This window comes from Hyperolius riggenbachi, chromosome 4 (assembly GCF_040937935.1).
Source record: "Hyperolius riggenbachi isolate aHypRig1 chromosome 4, aHypRig1.pri, whole genome shotgun sequence".
Classification (NCBI taxonomy): domain Eukaryota; kingdom Metazoa; phylum Chordata; class Amphibia; order Anura; family Hyperoliidae; genus Hyperolius; species Hyperolius riggenbachi.
This window is the reverse complement of record NC_090649.1, coordinates 92,979,736-92,996,900: the sequence shown is the minus strand read 5'-3', so window position 1 is coordinate 92,996,900 and position 17,165 is coordinate 92,979,736. Positions and strand designations below refer to the sequence as shown.

The 17,165-nt window shown below is 44.0% G+C and overlaps 1 long non-coding RNA gene across 1 annotated transcript in view; it reads left to right on the top strand.

Annotated features, from left to right (window-relative positions):
* The window catches only part of LOC137571342 (uncharacterized), a 108,236-nt gene that overhangs the window by 52,000 nt on the left and 39,071 nt on the right, over positions 1 to 17,165 (top strand). The window lies entirely within an intron of this gene.

The following is a 17,165-nucleotide window of genomic DNA, read 5'->3' as shown; positions in this document are numbered from 1 at the left end:
TTGCTAGCAAGCTGCTCCTGTGTGGACAGATCAGACAAATCATTCCAGCCCCCGGCCTGTCTCTGACTCCACAAGTGAGGGGAATGTGAAGAGGCAGGAGGGAGAGAAACACTGGCCCATATGCAATTCTCAAAATTTCAATATTACTTTTTCATATACTTTTCAGTACTTTTTCCAATTGAAAAATGTTGGAAAGTACTTTTAAATAGAAGATGAAAAATTCTGGTGTGAGAAAAGATGAATTGCATATGGGCCTGTGTTTGTAATTCCTTATCTTAGTAACTAAGCATTGTGTAAAATACAAGGTCTAGCTTATTGGCTAATTCAACCACTTGAGGTCCGCAGTGTTAAACCCCCCCCTAAAGACCAGGCCATTTTTCACAAAAAGGGCCACTGCAGCTTTAAGGCCTCGCTGCAGGGCCACACAACTCAGCACACAAGTGATTTTTTTTTGCAAATATTTTTATTATTTTGTTAATAACTTTGTGTGTGTGTGTGTTATTATTTTTATTTTTTATTTTTTTTTGAATAAAAACCTTTTCCCCCTCCCCTGCCAGCCTATCTTGATCGGCTGTCATAGGCTTCAGCCTATGACACCAGATCACCCCTGAGCCAATGGAGGGGACAGCCATGTCACACGGCTGTCCCCAGTAGAGCGCTGCCTTAGATCACGGCGCTGTGCAGGTTAGATGGCGCTGGGAGACTGATGGCGGAGCTCCACTCCGTCATTCATGCGGAGATGCGCGCGCAATCTCCTGCCATACCGCCCCAAGGACCTTACGATGTTCGGCGGTCCTGGGGTTGCCGCTGCGGCCACGCTCATCGGTGTCATGTGGTCGGCAAGTAGTTAAAAGAAAAACTGTAAGCTTTCAGCTTGTAAGCTTTCTTTATACTCTATTCTTATTGACTGACCATGTTAGAACATACAGTCAGAAGGAGGTAGAGGGATTTTTTTCCGCAAATATGATTGTCACCCAAGCGCACTAATTACAAGGGATCTTGCAAAGATTGAGATTTATTTATGGCAAATAGATAAGACTCTTGGTTTACTTAAAGGGATACTTAAGTCAAAGAAGAAAAATGAGTTTTACTCACCTGGGGCTTCCCTCAGCCCCTTGCAGCTGTCCGGTGCCCTCGCCGTGTCCCTCCGTTCCTCCTGTCCCCACCGGCAGCCACTTCCGGTTTCGGCGACAGCCGCCGACAGGCTGGGAACACCTACATAGACTCTCAGGCTGAAATGGAGAGTTTTTACAGACCCTATCCTGTTCATTGTATGCTTTTGGAGCCTGGACACTGTTAACTGTATGCTACTTAGCTAGGGGGCACAGTGATTTCCGGGGGGGGGGGGGGGGGGCAGTGAACAGCATCGGCAATTTTCAATTACGAGCAGCGGAGCTACCTGATGATCACCTCTAACACCTAATGACTCAGTTAGAAACATCCGATGTGCATGCTTGTTCAGGGTCTATGGCTAAGAATTATGCACAGAATGAGATTTACAGCCAGATCAATTATTTCCAACATGTCCAATCTGATTTCTTTATTTTCTGTTCAGTTGTATGGAAAATCGACCGGAATTCACGTCGGTCATGTTGGAAATCTGGCTGTAAATCTGCCAGAAAATCTCATTGTGTGTACCAGGCATTAGAGGCAGAGGACAGCCAGGCAACTGGTATTGCTGTAAAAGGAAATAAATGTCAGCCTTCTATCCCTCTCAGTTCAGGTGTCCTTTAAACGTTCAAGTAAACTTCAGTGCTCACCCTGATGCCCCATTCACACGTGTTTCCTACGCACATTACAATGTGTGTTCCGTTCTCCATGCTCATTTGTGGGTGAACCTACAGTTTAAAGCCAGTCTCCTGTTAAACCCTTTATCAAAGTTCTAATGCTTTGATCTCTTCACCCACAATCTGCAGTGTTTACGTCCTGTGCCGTGTCAGCTCAGGTGTGCCTTATCCCACATGCAGTGAATGAAGTTCTTTTCAGCAGCTATGTCCCATTCAGCTCTGGATAGATAAAACAAATGGAATGCTTGATACGGAAAGCAGCTTTAGTATTCCTAAATTATTTCTAAAACCTCAGTTTTTCCGGGCAGAAGTACAAAACAAAAAAATGGTCTTTTGTGCAAAGCAGTCAGAGCTCTGATGTCTCCAGGCTTCAGCAGCCTGAAAGCAAAACGTCAGATTTTACTGCAGACTACAGAGTTGCTGTGAGATTTCTGCATGCTGTGTATTGCCTTTTGTCCTGCTGGAAAAGCCTGCCTGTTTTTACCATGGAGCTCTAGAAGAGCAGAGACTGACGCAGTTTAGTTCTGTGTTTGTCCTTTTTATAAAACAGATGTATCCAGTGATGACAATGCTCCGCTAAGTGAGCTTCCATTAACCCAGGGCACAAAAGCTGATCCCTCTGACTTTTTATAAATGTCAAATTTTATATGAAGACTGCAATCAGGATTTAACCTCATTGGCGGTAACCTCGAGTCAGGCTCTGGGTGGAGAAAAAGAATCCAGGAGCGGTAATCCCGAGCCTGACTCGGGTTAGCCACCGGGAGGTTTGTGCAGAGACAGTGCAACGCATCGGGTGTTTCAACTCTCCTCCCCTGGGATCCAGACACTGGCAGCCATTCTTCTTCCAGTCCTTTGAGGCTCTGGATCCCTTGGGTGAGATTGTAGTTTGTCCTCATGATAAATGGCACCCTCATTAGGGATACATTGCCACCCGGAGGACAAAGGGAGCATTGCAGTGCTGAATCCCATGGAGGTGAGTAAGCACAGGCGCTGCCACAGATCACACTGGTGTTTTGGTATTTACTTAGGGTCGAAAAGCTTGTGAAAAAAAAAACCGCACCATTTTTAGACCCTAAAATCTAAAAATAATCCTACTGCCAGGGAGGTTAAAAAGGGGAGAAATAAAGTTTTTTTTTTTAGTATAAAGTGGAAAGAAGTTGAATGCTCCCCTAGTATCTGTCAAGCTGTTAAATGCTAAAGAATAACATACATTTGAATGCCAGGAAAGGAACACAAGCAGCATTTTCCTGACATTTGAATTAGTGGAGTTCAGCAGCTGGCGTGAACAAGACTTTGTAACACATTTGAGCAAAACAGAATTTTCCCTGCAGATGGGATTCTTTCTAGTAAGAAAGCTGTATAGATTCTTAGACTAAAAATGGCTGTTATCGAAGCCTGAAGGCCACTGTGATAGTGGAGTCAGGGAAGCTGTTTAGCAGGTTGTCTGTGTTGTACACAGAGCTGTAAATACATTACACGCCTCTCTCTCATAGCTTTGTATTTCACTATATCTCTTCCATTCTTCCGTTTTATCACATTCCTTTCTCATAATGGGCTAAGCATGATCTTGTTCTCCTGGATCTGAATTCCAGGTTCTACATACATTCTTTGTTCCAACTTGTCCTGTAAATACCTTTTTCCCATAATCCTCTGCACCTAATGTGGGAAAACATGTTAGCGTTGCTCTCTTGATGCGCTCATGCTCTTTACAGTTTTAGGATTTTTGTGTTTGTATCATTTGACACCCCTCCACCCCCCCCCCCCCCCCACACACACACACCACACACACACACACACACACACCCACACACACACACCCCACACCACACACACCCCACACCACACACACCCCACACCACACACACACCCCACACCACACACACACCCCACACCACACACACACCCCACACCACACACACACCCCACACCACACACACACCCCACACCACACACACACCCCACACCCCACACCACACACACACACCCCACACCACACACACACACCCCACACCACACACACACACCACACACCACACACCACACACACACACCACACACACACCCCACACACACCCCACACACACCGAAACCCTAACAAAGAATTGAACTTCATCCCAATCAGTAGCTGATACCCCCTTTCCCATGAGAAATATTTTCCTTTTCACAAACTGATCATCAGGGGGCTCTGTATGGCTGATATTGTGATGTTAGGACCATGGTTCTGTCAGTTTCCTGTCTGTGAACCTCATTGCATTGTGGGAAATAGCGGTTTACAGCGGTTTCCAACTGCCAAAAAAAGCAAGCAGCATCTCCTTCCACTGACATCACCTGCCAGCAGTAAAAATGTCACCATGTGATAAATGTCAGGATGTAAATAAGGGAGAGGAAAGATTTTACAATGGGCAAACACTGACTAAATCATTTATACATAATTTATTTTAAAAATGAAGCACTTTATTACATTATTTTCACTGGAGTTACTCTTTTTAAATTGCTTGTTGTTATCAAGCCTTTTGCTAGAACTAAATATTAAGGTGTGAAGCCTGCAGTGGCTGTTTGCAGAGGGTGAGAGAAAGTCATGTGACTCTTCTGACATCTAATTGGACTGTAGAGCCATAGAGTTATGTACATAAAGCGAACACTGGTAATTATGACTGCTGAAGCCTCTGAATGGTGGGATGTAAGAAGTTGGTGTGATTAGAGATGGGCCGAACGGTTCGCCTGCGAACGGTTCCAGGCGAACTTTGGTGGTTCGCGTTCGCCTGGACCATGCGAACTTTTGTGGAAGTTCTATTCGCCCCATATTGCGCATGACAGTCAGCAGGCACATTGTAGCCATTCAGGCTACACTAAGTCCTGGAGCCCCCCCCCCCCCCCCTTATATAAGGCAGGCTCGCTGGTCATGACACTCACTCGTGTGCCTGCTGCAAATAGACAGACTAGGGACAGCTGCTGCAGATTTTTTCTCCTAGGGAAAGATTAGTTAGGCTCTTGGCTTGCTCCTGGCTGATTGTTATTGCTAAAATAGCACCCCTCAACAGCTCTTTTGAGAGCTAATGTTTTCCTGATGTTTTTTTTTTTTTTTGTGTGTGTTGCTCACTGACACTGACATTATTATTATTTTTATTATTATTTATTGTATTTATAAAGCGCCAACATATTACGCAGCGCTATTATACAGCCCTATCTGTTGCAGCTGGACCTTGGTAATTGTTATTACTGTGCCAGCCATGCCCTGTCTAACTATCTATACTGGGACACCTACCTATGCCTAGCTAACTACTGGGGCACCTACTTACCTATACGGGGACACCTACCTACCTATCTATACTAGAGGACCTACCTATGCCTACCTACTTATAGTGGGGCACCTACCTATGCCTACCTACCTATACTGGGTCTCCTACCTATGCCTAGCTAACTACTGAGGCACCTACCTATGCCTACCTACCTATACTGGGTCTCCTACCTATGCCTAGCTAACTACTGAGGCACCTACCTATGCCTAACTACCTATACTGGGACTCCTATCTATGCCTACCTACATACAAGAAGATAATAAGGTCGTTGCTTCATTGTGGACAGACCAAATTTAGGCTGGACAGTCACTGCTGTTCTATCATTGAGCTACCACAGCCCCGCGACCGTATGGGCTGGAAAACTGCCACGGCCTGCACTCTGGCCATGCTGCGCATCAGTCCAGCACGGCCGTCACAACACAAACAGCTGTGTGCGGTGTGTTACACAGTGAGTTTGGTGTGTCAGTGTGAAGCAGAACTCTAATTACACTCCGATTGATGTATACCCATGCAAGAGGTTTTAAAGCACTTTAGGTCTGCAATTTAGCATTCAATGTGATTTCTGCCCTTAAAACGCTGCTTTGCGTCACATCCAGATTTTTCCCCGGGACTTTGACCATATATCCCACTCCGCCATGCCCCCCTCCAGGTGTTAAACCCCTTGAAACATCTTTTCCATCACTTTTGTGGCCAGCATAAGTGTTTCTATTTTTCAAAGCTCGCATCCCCATTGAAGTGTATTGCGGTTCGCAAACTTTTACGCGAACCGGACCTTCCGCGAAGGTTCGCGAACCTAAAATCTGAGGTTCGGCCCATCTCTAGGTGTGAGGTGTACAAGTGAATTCCTTTGGTGTGAGCCTGGAATGTTGTTTCTATGCATAACCTTAGAATTGGCCAAGATTTCCTCCGCCCCCTTTCTCTTCATTATTTGTGGTCGCTAACATTTTTTTTTCCCTTTTACTTCATGCATGCAGTCTTCTATTGGCTGCATGTTCAGGTGAGAAAGCTCTTTTGCTTTGACTTTCTTATCTGCCGACTATTAACACCTCGCTGCCTGCTACCACCTGAGGACCTTGCAGAAGAATAATTGGCTCCTTCTGAGAAGGACATTGCTAAGAACATGTCCCATATCTCAGGAGACATTTTGTCCTTAACATAGATACATTTGTTCTATTGATCTTGAGAAATGGAACAGCCAAATGCATTATGATCTGGAAGATTAATAAACCCCGGCTATTAGGACCCCCCTGATAAAAATAAATGCTGAAGAACAAATTATGAGATAGATATATAGATAGATAGAATTTGTATTTTCCCCTGCAGAACTTTACTAAGAAGTCTGCAGTGTCCACACAGTCTATATCCCCAAAGGGGCTTAGACTAATGACACAGACATTCAGAGGAAGGACAATTAACCCATCTGTTTTTTGTTTTTTTAAGGGGATGGAGGACACTGCACCACACAAAGGAAGGCCAGAAAAACTGGTCTACAAACTCCATGCGCATGTTTTTGAAATTAATCCTCCTCAGTGCTATAAAGATGAGGGCTTCTCGTTAAAAGGAAGTAAGAAGAATATTGAGGCTGCCATATTTATTTCCTTTTAAACCATACTAGTTGCCTGGCAGTCCTGCTAATCTATTTGGCTACAGTGGTGTCTGCATTACACCAGAAACAAGCCATGCAGCTAATCTTGTCAGATCTGACAATAATGTCAGAAACGTCTGATCTGCTGGATGCTTGTTCAGGGTCTATGGCTAAACGTATTAGAGGCATAGGATCAGCAGGACTACCAGGCAACTGGTATTGCTTAAAATGAAATAAATGAGTCTTCATACCCATCTCACTTCAGTTGTCCTTTAAGTCACTGTGCTGCCTCATGTTCCCATATTTCTTGTCGATCCACCGAAAAACAGCCTGTAGTTGGTAGTTATCTACAGCCAAAGATCTTAACAATACAGTTACCTTTAAAAAAAAAAAACACATCAATTTGTTTACTGCTTACAGCGTATGTATGGATGTAAGGGTGGTTTCCCACCAAGAGCACTTTTAAAGTGCTTTTCTGATCACCAGCGCTTTGTGTTTTCAAAAGCTCTTGTGGAATGAAATCCTATGGGCTGTTTCACACCAAACCACTATAAAATCACTCCAAAATCACCAGTGCTTTTTGGTGTGAAACAGCCCTAAGACTATGGTAAGGCTTGATTCAAACTGCGGGTGTTCAGTGCCATGGATGATGACCTGCACTGCCACCAGCAACGGAACACCCACGGAATAACGTTCTAAAATGAAATGTCCATTGCATTGGACCTGTCATATTAGCTTTGCTGTTATGTTATAACCTACTGCTTTCTGGTGTCCTGCTTCTGTCAGATCATTAGTGTGCACGAATAAAAGCTGTGTCAAGTCAAAAAAGTGACAACAAAAGTGACCCCTCATTGGCTCTCTGTACATATCCAGTATCGGTGCTCTGTCAGATCAGCTGGAGTTGTCTGTGCTCCCGTTACAAAGTAGTTTGAGCAATGTGGAGGACCTGCCAGAGCTGTGGAGATCTATGGTTTTTGATGAAGGCATTTGATTGCTATATAGCTTTAACCTTTCATTGGCTGCTCATTAGTTTTGGTAGAAATTAAAGAGTAACTCTAGTGAAAATAATGTAATAAAAAGTGCCTTATTTTTACAATAATTATGTATAAATTTAGTCAGTGTTTGCCCAAACCTTTCCTCTCCCTGATTTACATTCTGACAATTATCACATGGTTACATTTTTACTGCTGGCAGGTGATGTCAGTGGAAGGAGATACTGCTTAATTTTTTTTGGCAGTTGTAAACAGCTATTTCCGACACTGCAAGGAGGTTCAGACCGTGAAACTGCCAGGACCATGGTCCTCAGTTTCCCGTGGGAGGGGTTTCACCACAAAATCAGCCATACAGAGCCCCTGATGATCAGTTTGTGAAAGGGAATAGATTTCTCATGTAAAAGGGGGTATCGGCTACTGATTGAGATGAAGTTCAATTCTTGGTCATGGTTTCTCTTTATCAACCCCCTTTATAAGCCAACAGTCGGAGTTGGAAGCATTTAAGGTTCCTTGTCTTGTCTCCCCGGAGCCAGATCGCCAACAGCCAACCAGTGTGGACAGTGCATTGTTGGCTCTGATGGGGCTTTGCGGTTTGGGGTCCAGATCAGATGCATTTCCACCACAGGCTTCTATGGGAAACTAATCCACATATCTTAGAAAAATTGTGCAGGTCAGGACTTTGCGTTGCACTTTGGAACCCTTGCAGACTGCCCAAGTGTGAATTGACCTATTAATAACATGGGATCCGTTGGCTGTCTGACTTTTTGGGGGAGCTGTTGTGCCGTATTGTAACTTTTGCATGGTTGTGTGAAGCATCCCTTATACATAATTGCACATTATTAATTATAAATTGCAGTGAACGAACGGTTTGTGGCACCAGTTATGAGAAGCAGCTGAGTGGATTTGTGGCCCTCTGGTCTTTGTTGTGATTTTCTCTTCCAGATCACTCTTTAAAGGAAACCTAAAGAGACTGCCATATTTATTTCCTTTTAAACAATGCATAATATCTGGCTGTCATGCTGGTCCTTTGCCATTAATACTTTTGGCCATAGACCATGAACAAGCATGCAGATCAGGTGCTCTGACTGAAATCTGACAGGGTTACCTGCATGCTTGTTTCAGGTGTGATTCAGACACAACTGCAGCCAAACAGATCAGCAGGACAGCCAGGCAACTGGTATTGCTTAAAAGGAAATAAATATGGAAGCCTCGCTTTAGGTTCCCTTTAAAGCAGGGAGAGTGTGCTGAGGTGAGGACAGGCAGATTATAGCATAATGCTTGTTTACTGGAAAAGGCTTGCTTACATTAGACTATCTAGCAGCATATCGGACTACTTTTTATTTGCAAGTGGTGATTGACATGAGCAATATTTCCAGGTATAACTCTATAAAGTGATCTGACAGGAGCTGTTTTCTTTGAGTGGGAAAGTCGCATGCGCTGCTGCTACTAAGGCTTTTTACCTACATTATAAGCAGACGAGAATGATAAACTTCAGTTAGAGCATACATCTCAAACTCTGACCCAAGGAGGGGGGGGGGGGGGGGTAGAAATCTAAGGCCAAATTTGAGGGCCCTATGGCCCAAAGTGTTATCCCCACTTTGTATTATGTTTGACCCACCCTAGACCACCAGGGAAGCTGTATTGGAGGTGAAGCCCTAGATCACTGGGGAGAAAAGGGAAAAGCACTAGACACCAGGGAACTGTATAGGGGAGAGAGAAGGGGCCATTAGACACCAGGGAATTTTGAGAGGGAGGTGGCCACTAGAGATTGAGATTGGCCTGCGTCTTGGACCCAGTGTTCAATTCCCGGAAGACTTTGTATGTTTTGACACACTTGAGTTAGATGTTTGTGAAATAGGATATGTATTTTCCCTGTATAGGCCCAGACTTTTTTTTTTTAATGCAAGAATGTTTAACCTAAATTTCCGCAAGCCAGTCTGTTATACAATATTGTACATTAGTAAACACTTAGCTTATAAATGTGAGATGAAGTAGTACATACCCTTATTGTTGAAGTGGACCTCTGTGGCATTTCTATAGAGATAGGCTTTACATGTGTTTGGAGTAGGCTTGTCATTGCTATGCAATTGAAGTTAAAGCAATCAAAAAGTTCTGGGAAAGCAGTAACAAGTAGAAGCTAATGACAGTAGCTGATGTTATCAGAAGTCTTCCATTGCACAGGAAACTGAAGAGCTGCATAGAAGTCATGGAAATCGGCCAGTCCTCTGTAATGTCATCTGGATAGAAGTGCCTGAAGGATTTTGGACTGCTGGTTTCTTTTTTTCTTAGTTTTTTTTCCCTTTTTTTTTTTTTCTCCCTTGCCCTTTTCATTCTCTATTCACCTCTACCCATAAAGGAGCATAATACCATTCCTTTCAATTATTGCAGACCGAAGCCTTCTAGTCCCCCAGTTCGTGTTGCATGCTGCTACAACTAGTATACAGCCTCCAAGAATCGCAAATGCGAACAAAATTGCTAAAAAATAGCATGACTTCAACTTTATGGTGGTACCCTGAATTTGATGCAGTAACCCACTTAGCAAAAATTGCAAACAATGGTGGAGTAGGTGTCAGGAACCGGCCCGCGGCACGCCTGCGTATACGGTTCCCGACTGCGGGTTTGACCAGATCGAGAGGGGAAGCAGCCTTAGTTGAGCTACCACAAGGCTGTGACCCCTCAAACACTTCTCACTGCCACCACTAGCTGTTGCTAGACACGTCCACTCGGCTGTCGAGTGCTCAGCGCGCCATCTGCGTTTTCGTATTCGGGTCAGCTTTGCGCTTTAGGCCGAATGCGGGAATGCCACGCACACCCACACACAGTTGCAATCTTACACTGTAGTGAAGCAAAACCACTAACAGTCGTTCCGACCGATACTGTTAGACTAACCACTCGGCTGTCGAGCGCAGAAGAGTGCCCCATACACACAATGCAATTACAATTTTATACGGTAGTGTTGCTCAGTCATACAATCAGGCATGGACTTTTACATAGTTACACTTCAGTCTCTTCTAGGCTATGAGTGTTTAGTTTAGTACAGCAGAAGTCAAACTTATTAAATAACGATTTAATATTCCAGGAAAAAAGTGGAACAATGCAGAAAATATATACAAAAGATGTACAAAAAAAGTAAAAAAGTTACAAAGTAAAAGATACAATACACACAAGGCTATTTGCTTACCAAAATAAACAGGGAAAAATGAACTTTACCAGCGTTGTTTGAACGTCATTGGCGGGAGAATGCCGCTTTCGACCAGTAGTCGGGCAGCCCTAGCGTCTTTGCTATCTCCAGAGAGCTACAAGTTGTGAAGGACCTGTGCAGGTTCTTATAGGACCATTTGGGGCCTGAGGGTACAAGTCCCACAATCTAACGCAATTTCCCCGTTTGTGACATCACGGTCTGCCGAGCCCCTTGTCACACCTGGGCTAGCTGTGACATGCGCATTTCAAGGCTTTTCCTGTCCACTTTGAACTTGGCAGACTCAGTTAGTCTGATAGTGTTTTGACCCACAGGCAGCTGTTTACCTTAATACAAAAGATCAAAGCAATGCATCACATTTGCAGGATGCCAGACAAAAGGGAAGCGTTACCTAATTACCAGTTCCTGGCTGTCCAGAGGAACTGTATGCTAATGTCCAAGCTCCCTGCTTCCAGAGGAATTCAATGCAAATGTAGGGTCATTGACATATGGACAATTACCTTAGTAGTTTCCTGGAGCCAGGTGACGCCTTCAAAAGCCAGACTGGCTTTTAGCAGACATACATATCTGAAGTACACAGCCGACATGAAAAATATGTTCCTGTATTATCCTTACATCCTAAATAGCTGCTTTATCATGACAGTAGGTACCAGTAGGAAGTGTGTGTGTGTGTTTGTTTTTTCTTTCACTGCTAGTGTTCTTTAGGGGACCCAGCAGGAAACCTCATAGGGAAATCGACACAATTCTAACCTTTTTGGCTGTATGCACAACCACAATAGATTTGAAATGAGCACGATGTGCTTTAAAAAACTCCGACCAAGAATTCATCTTTATCCCAATCAGTAGCAGATACTCCCTTTTACATGAGAAATCTATTCCTTTTCACAAACAGACAATCGGGGGCGCTGTATGGCTGATATTGTGGTGAAACCCCTCCCACAAGAAACTCTGAGGACTGTGGTACTCCTAGCAGTTTCCTGTCTGTGAACCTTGTTGCATTGTGGGAAACAGCTGTTTACAGCTGTTTCTAACTGCCAAAAAAGCATACAGCAGCTATATCACCTGCCAACTGTAAAAAATGCCACCATATAATGTCAGAATGTTAATCAGGGATTTAAACTATTTTACAATGGACAAACACTGACTAAATCATTTATACATAATTATTGTAAAAATGATGCACTTCTTTTTTTATTACATTATTTTCACTGGAGTTCCTATTTAACTGCAGACGGTCAGCTTTAATTTGAGCGTATTTACATCCAAATCAGGTGCACAGTGTAGGAATTACAACAGTTTGCATATGTGCCTTCCACTTGTTAAGGGACAAAAGTAATGGGACAGAATAATCATAATTTAAACTTTCCCTTTTTTATACTTGGTTGCAAATCCTTTGCGGTCAATTACAGCCTGAAGTCTGGAATGCATAGACCTCACCAGACTCTGCGTTTCATCCCTGGTGATGCGCTGCCAGGCCTCTACTGCAACTGCCCCAAGAACAAGCAGGAACTTAAGACCTTTTCCCATCATTTTTGTCTTCAGCAAGTGAAATTCATGCTCAATTTGATTGAGGTCAGGTGATTGACTCGGCCATTGTACAATATTTCACTTCTTTCCCTTCAAAAATTCTTTTGGTTGGTTTTTGCAGTATATTTTGGGTTATTGTCCATCTGCACTGAAGCACTGTCCAATGAGTTCTGAGGCATTTGGCAGAATATGAATGAGCAGATATTGCCCGAAACACTTCTGAGTTCAGTTGCTTGTAATCCAAGGTTATCCTGTAATGCCACGTATGCCTACACTCTGTTTGAAAAACTTCTCTTGAACTGGGCTCTTATTTGGCCTCTGATGAATAATGCAATTACAGAATTTTTCCACCTAGAAGGCGATATGAGAAGTTGGCATTGGTTAAAATGGCCAGAAAACTTTATTTTTGGAGAAACTTGTTGGCCTCCAACAATGGTGGCCTTTTAGGAAGATTGGGGGGGGGGGGGGGGGGGAGAGAGTAGGGCAACTGCCCCATACCCTGCGCTGAAGGGGGCCCCGTGCCACTAGTAACCTTCCCTGTTTTTAGGTGCGGATGGGACAGGTAACTGGGGGGAGGGAGGAGAGACAGTGATGGTACATGTAGTGAGCAGTAACTCGCCTTTCAGGATTAGGCCCCATCCACTGCTGAGTGGGTGTAAAGATCGTTCTGGCTGCCTATATGGGAGGGGAGGAGATTGAGACACACTGGCTGCCTATATGAGAGGAGAAGGGGAACTCTGGCTGCCCATATGGGGGGGGGGAGGAGAGTGGGCACCCTGGCTGCCTATATGGGAGAAAAGAGGGGGCACCCTCTGGCTAGTGGCTACCTATATGGCAAGAGAAGGGACACCCTAGCTACCTATATGGGAGGGGGCACCCTGACTACCTATAGACCCATGAAAGTGGTGGAACGGTATATGGTCTACACTTATGGCTCTAGGCCCCACATATGACACTTTTCCCAGGCCCCGCATACTTTAGGGCTGCCTCTGGTCTCTAGTCCAAGGTGATGGGACTACATCTGTTTTCCACCAGGAAGGCGGTACCAGGAGAAATCCGTGCTCTATGCAATGTCCTGCCGTCTGCCAGCAACACTAAAATTGTATTCTCTTGCATGCAAACATCAGCTCGTACGAATCTGGTTGGCTGTTTAAAGTTATTTATAAACTGTCAGACTTGTGGTTTTCTGCAGGCAGTCCGATGCCTTTTGATGTGGTAGGGCTCTGTTCTTTCAGCAATGTTTGTGTTTAGTGTTTGTAGCAGAGTTGTAATTCTTCAGTAATGCTTTTTATATGGCGGTCACAAAGGGTGTCGAATTGCCCAATTTCTCAGCAGCAAAACATGGATTCACTTGAAGTACACAACACACATTCCCCAGTAAAAGGCAAGTCCTTTCATCATTTTACACCTGCTAAGACCAGGGAAAACAAGAATTGCTGGAACCAATCGTGTAGCTTTCAGTCTATATCGCACTTATCCATAAACTCTATTTTTTTTCCAAACAAAAGTAAAAGGTAGGTTGTTATGATTATTTATTTATGTAGCGCCGACCTCTTCCACAGAGCTGTAAATTATCAGTTGTTCCCTGGGTCGACTAGGGCATTTTCTCTCTAATTCGTCCGTAAAATGCAACATTGGGCAGCATGGCGGCGTAGTGGTTAGCGCTCTCGCCTTGCAGTGCTGGGTCCCCGGTTCATATCCCAGCCAGGTCAACATCTGCAAGGAGTTTGTATGTTCTCCCCGTGTCTGCGTAGGTTTCCTCCGGGTAATCTGGTTTCATTCCACGTTCCAAAAACATACAGGTAAGTTAATTGGCTTCCCCCTACATTGGCCCTAGACTACAATACATACACAACACAATACATACATAGACATAAGTCAGTGGTAGGTATTAGATTATGAGCCCCTCTGAAGGACTGTTAGTGACAAGATAATATACTGTACTCCGTACAGAGCTGCGGAAGATGTTGGTGCTATATAAATACTAAAATAATCATAATCCTATCCATTACATTTTCTGCTCCAATCGACCTTAGAATTGTTTTACATCGATTTTTCACTGCACATTTCTCTGTACAAATTGATCATAAAAATCACATTGAAAGATGGTTTATAATGAAAAAACGGTACCGTCAATGGGCACCTTAATACAGCATCAGGGCACTTGCTACAGAGATTATTGAGTAGAGGAAGTCCATCTATGTAGGCCAGACTTCCTGGAGTTGATGGCTAATTCTGAACCTCTGCTGTGGTTTAGCCAAAGACTCTGCTGCATAAAGACTCCTCTGCTGAACGGTATCAGGATAGCGAGGGTTGCTGAGATGTTGGTATATTACCAGTTGAGCGATTGACACCTTCAGCCAGGGCTGTGGAGTCAGTGCAAAAATCATCAGACTCCTACTCGTCAGTTTATGAAACCTCCCACTTCAGATACCCAAAATTTGCTCTGACTCTACAGCCCTGCCTTCAGCAGTAGCTATCTGTCCTGGATGTGTTATCAGGAAGTTTAGCTGTCTAGAGGGGTTTTCAAGCATAGGTTTTTTTCCATTGGTTACTAGCATCTTAATCATGTGGTTCTATAGGAATGCCTGTGCAATGAGGGGGTCTGGCCATGTTTTTCATCCATGCATTTGACTCCCAGCTGTTGCATGCCACAGTGACTCAACTACCCGAACGTGATGCCATAGAACCACTGTTGTGTACTGGCACATTGGTTTCCATTAAGATTTCATGCAAGCACAAATGTAGAGTGTAAAAATGTGGCGCTTCAATGCTACGATACTGTCTGTGTAAACTAGGCCTTTGTCTGCTCAAAGTAACCTTGAGGCCCCTTTTACACTTGCAGGTTAAACCTGCATTGCATTTCCCTATTGACCGCAAGAGGCTGGACAATTGATCTGATATTGTTTAAAAGGAAAGAAATATGGCAGGTGTCTGTTAAAGGGGAACTGAAGAGAGAGGTATATGGAGGCTGTCATGTTTATTTCCTTTTAGACAACACCAGTTGCCTGGCAGCCCTGCTGATCCTCTGCCTCTAATACTATTAGCCATAGCCCCTGAACAAGCATGCAGCAGATCAGGTGTTTCAGTGGTTCAGACTTATAAGTCTGATCTGACAAGACTAGCTGCATGCTTGTTTCTGGTTTTCATCAGATACTACTGCAGAGAAATAGACCAGCAGGGCTGCCAGGCAACTGGTATTGATTAAAAGGAAATAAACATGACAGCCTCCATATACCTCTCTCTTCAGTTCCCCTTTAAGGCAGTGTTCCCTAACCCTGTCCTCAAGGCCCACCAGCAGTGCATGTTGTGGAAATCCACAGAGGCAGTTAATCTGCTCTACTGAGACACTTATTACCTCACCTGTGATTGTGTGTGGTTTCCTGCAAAACATTTACTGTTGCTGGGCCTTGAGGACAGGGTTGGGGAACTCTGCTTTAAGACCCCTTTTACAGCTGCAGGTAAAACTTACCCTATTTTACAGCAAGGGGCCGCAAAAGCAATGAAAGTTTGTGGAGACTTGCACACTTATTGGCTTCAATTCACTAAGCTTATCTCCTGTCTTTAATAAAGTTTCTAGAGTTATCACCATGGTGATAAGGCATGTAGTATTCAGGAAACATTTTACCTCAGGCAAACCTAAAGTTAACTCTTCTGTCTTAAAGTTAACTCTTCGATCCTTAAAATAACTCCAGAATTCTAAAGTTAAAGACAGGCTGTTAATTAACTGCGTGTAAAAATAACTACAGAGGAGGTAACTTAAGGAATGAAGAGATAAGATAACTCTCTCTTGTGTGGAGGTAAGTTTTCTCTTGCCTTATTATCTCCAGCATGATCTTAGTGAATTGAGGCCAATGGCCTCAATTCACTAAACTTATCTCCTGTCTTTAATAACTCTTCTAGAGTTGTTACCATGGTGATAAGGCATGTAGTATTCAGGAAATGTTTTACCTCAGGCAAGCCTAAAGTTAAAGGCCCATACACACATCGGATTTTAGCGAACGACCCGTCGTTTGAACGTTCCGTCGTTCGGACGTTTTCGCGTTAAATCCGACGTGTGTACAGACTATCGTTCGGGTGATAAGACTGGTTACCAACGATCCGCCGGGCGGATCGCTGGTAACCAGTCTTATCACCCGAACGATAGTCTGTACACATGTCGGATTTAACACGAAAACGTCCGAACGACGGAACGTTCAAACGACGGGTCGTTCGCTAAAATCCGACGTGTGTATGGGCCTTTACTCTTCTGTCTTTAAATTAACTCTCCAATCCTTAAAATAACTCCAGAGTTAAAGACAAGCTGTTAATTAGCTGCGTGTGAAAATAACTACAGAGGAGGTAAATTAACTACAGAGGAGGTAAATTAACTACAGGAGAGGTAACTTAAGGAATGAAGAGGTAAGATCACTCTCTTGTGTGGAGGTAAGTTTTCTCTTGCCTTATTATCTCCAGCATGATCTTAGTGAATTGAGGCCATTGTGTTCTGTTGCGGTGTGCCGGGAGTATCTGATCCAATGCAAGGGCTGCAGCGGGTTACTGCAAGCACCATGCTTACCACACAGTGGGGTAATTGAAGTCTATGGGCAATGCAGTTAGTGGAAATGCTGGAGTGCAGTGTGGCCTGCATGCGCGGACTGACGGGAATCCGTTACTTCCTGCCAGCGCTATGCATGTGATCCTGTTGGCTCTCCCTGCCCAAGGGTCATAGGAGTATGGCAGGAACATCGCACTAACCCAAAAAAGTGTAAAGTCAGCCTAAAAGTAAACTACTCA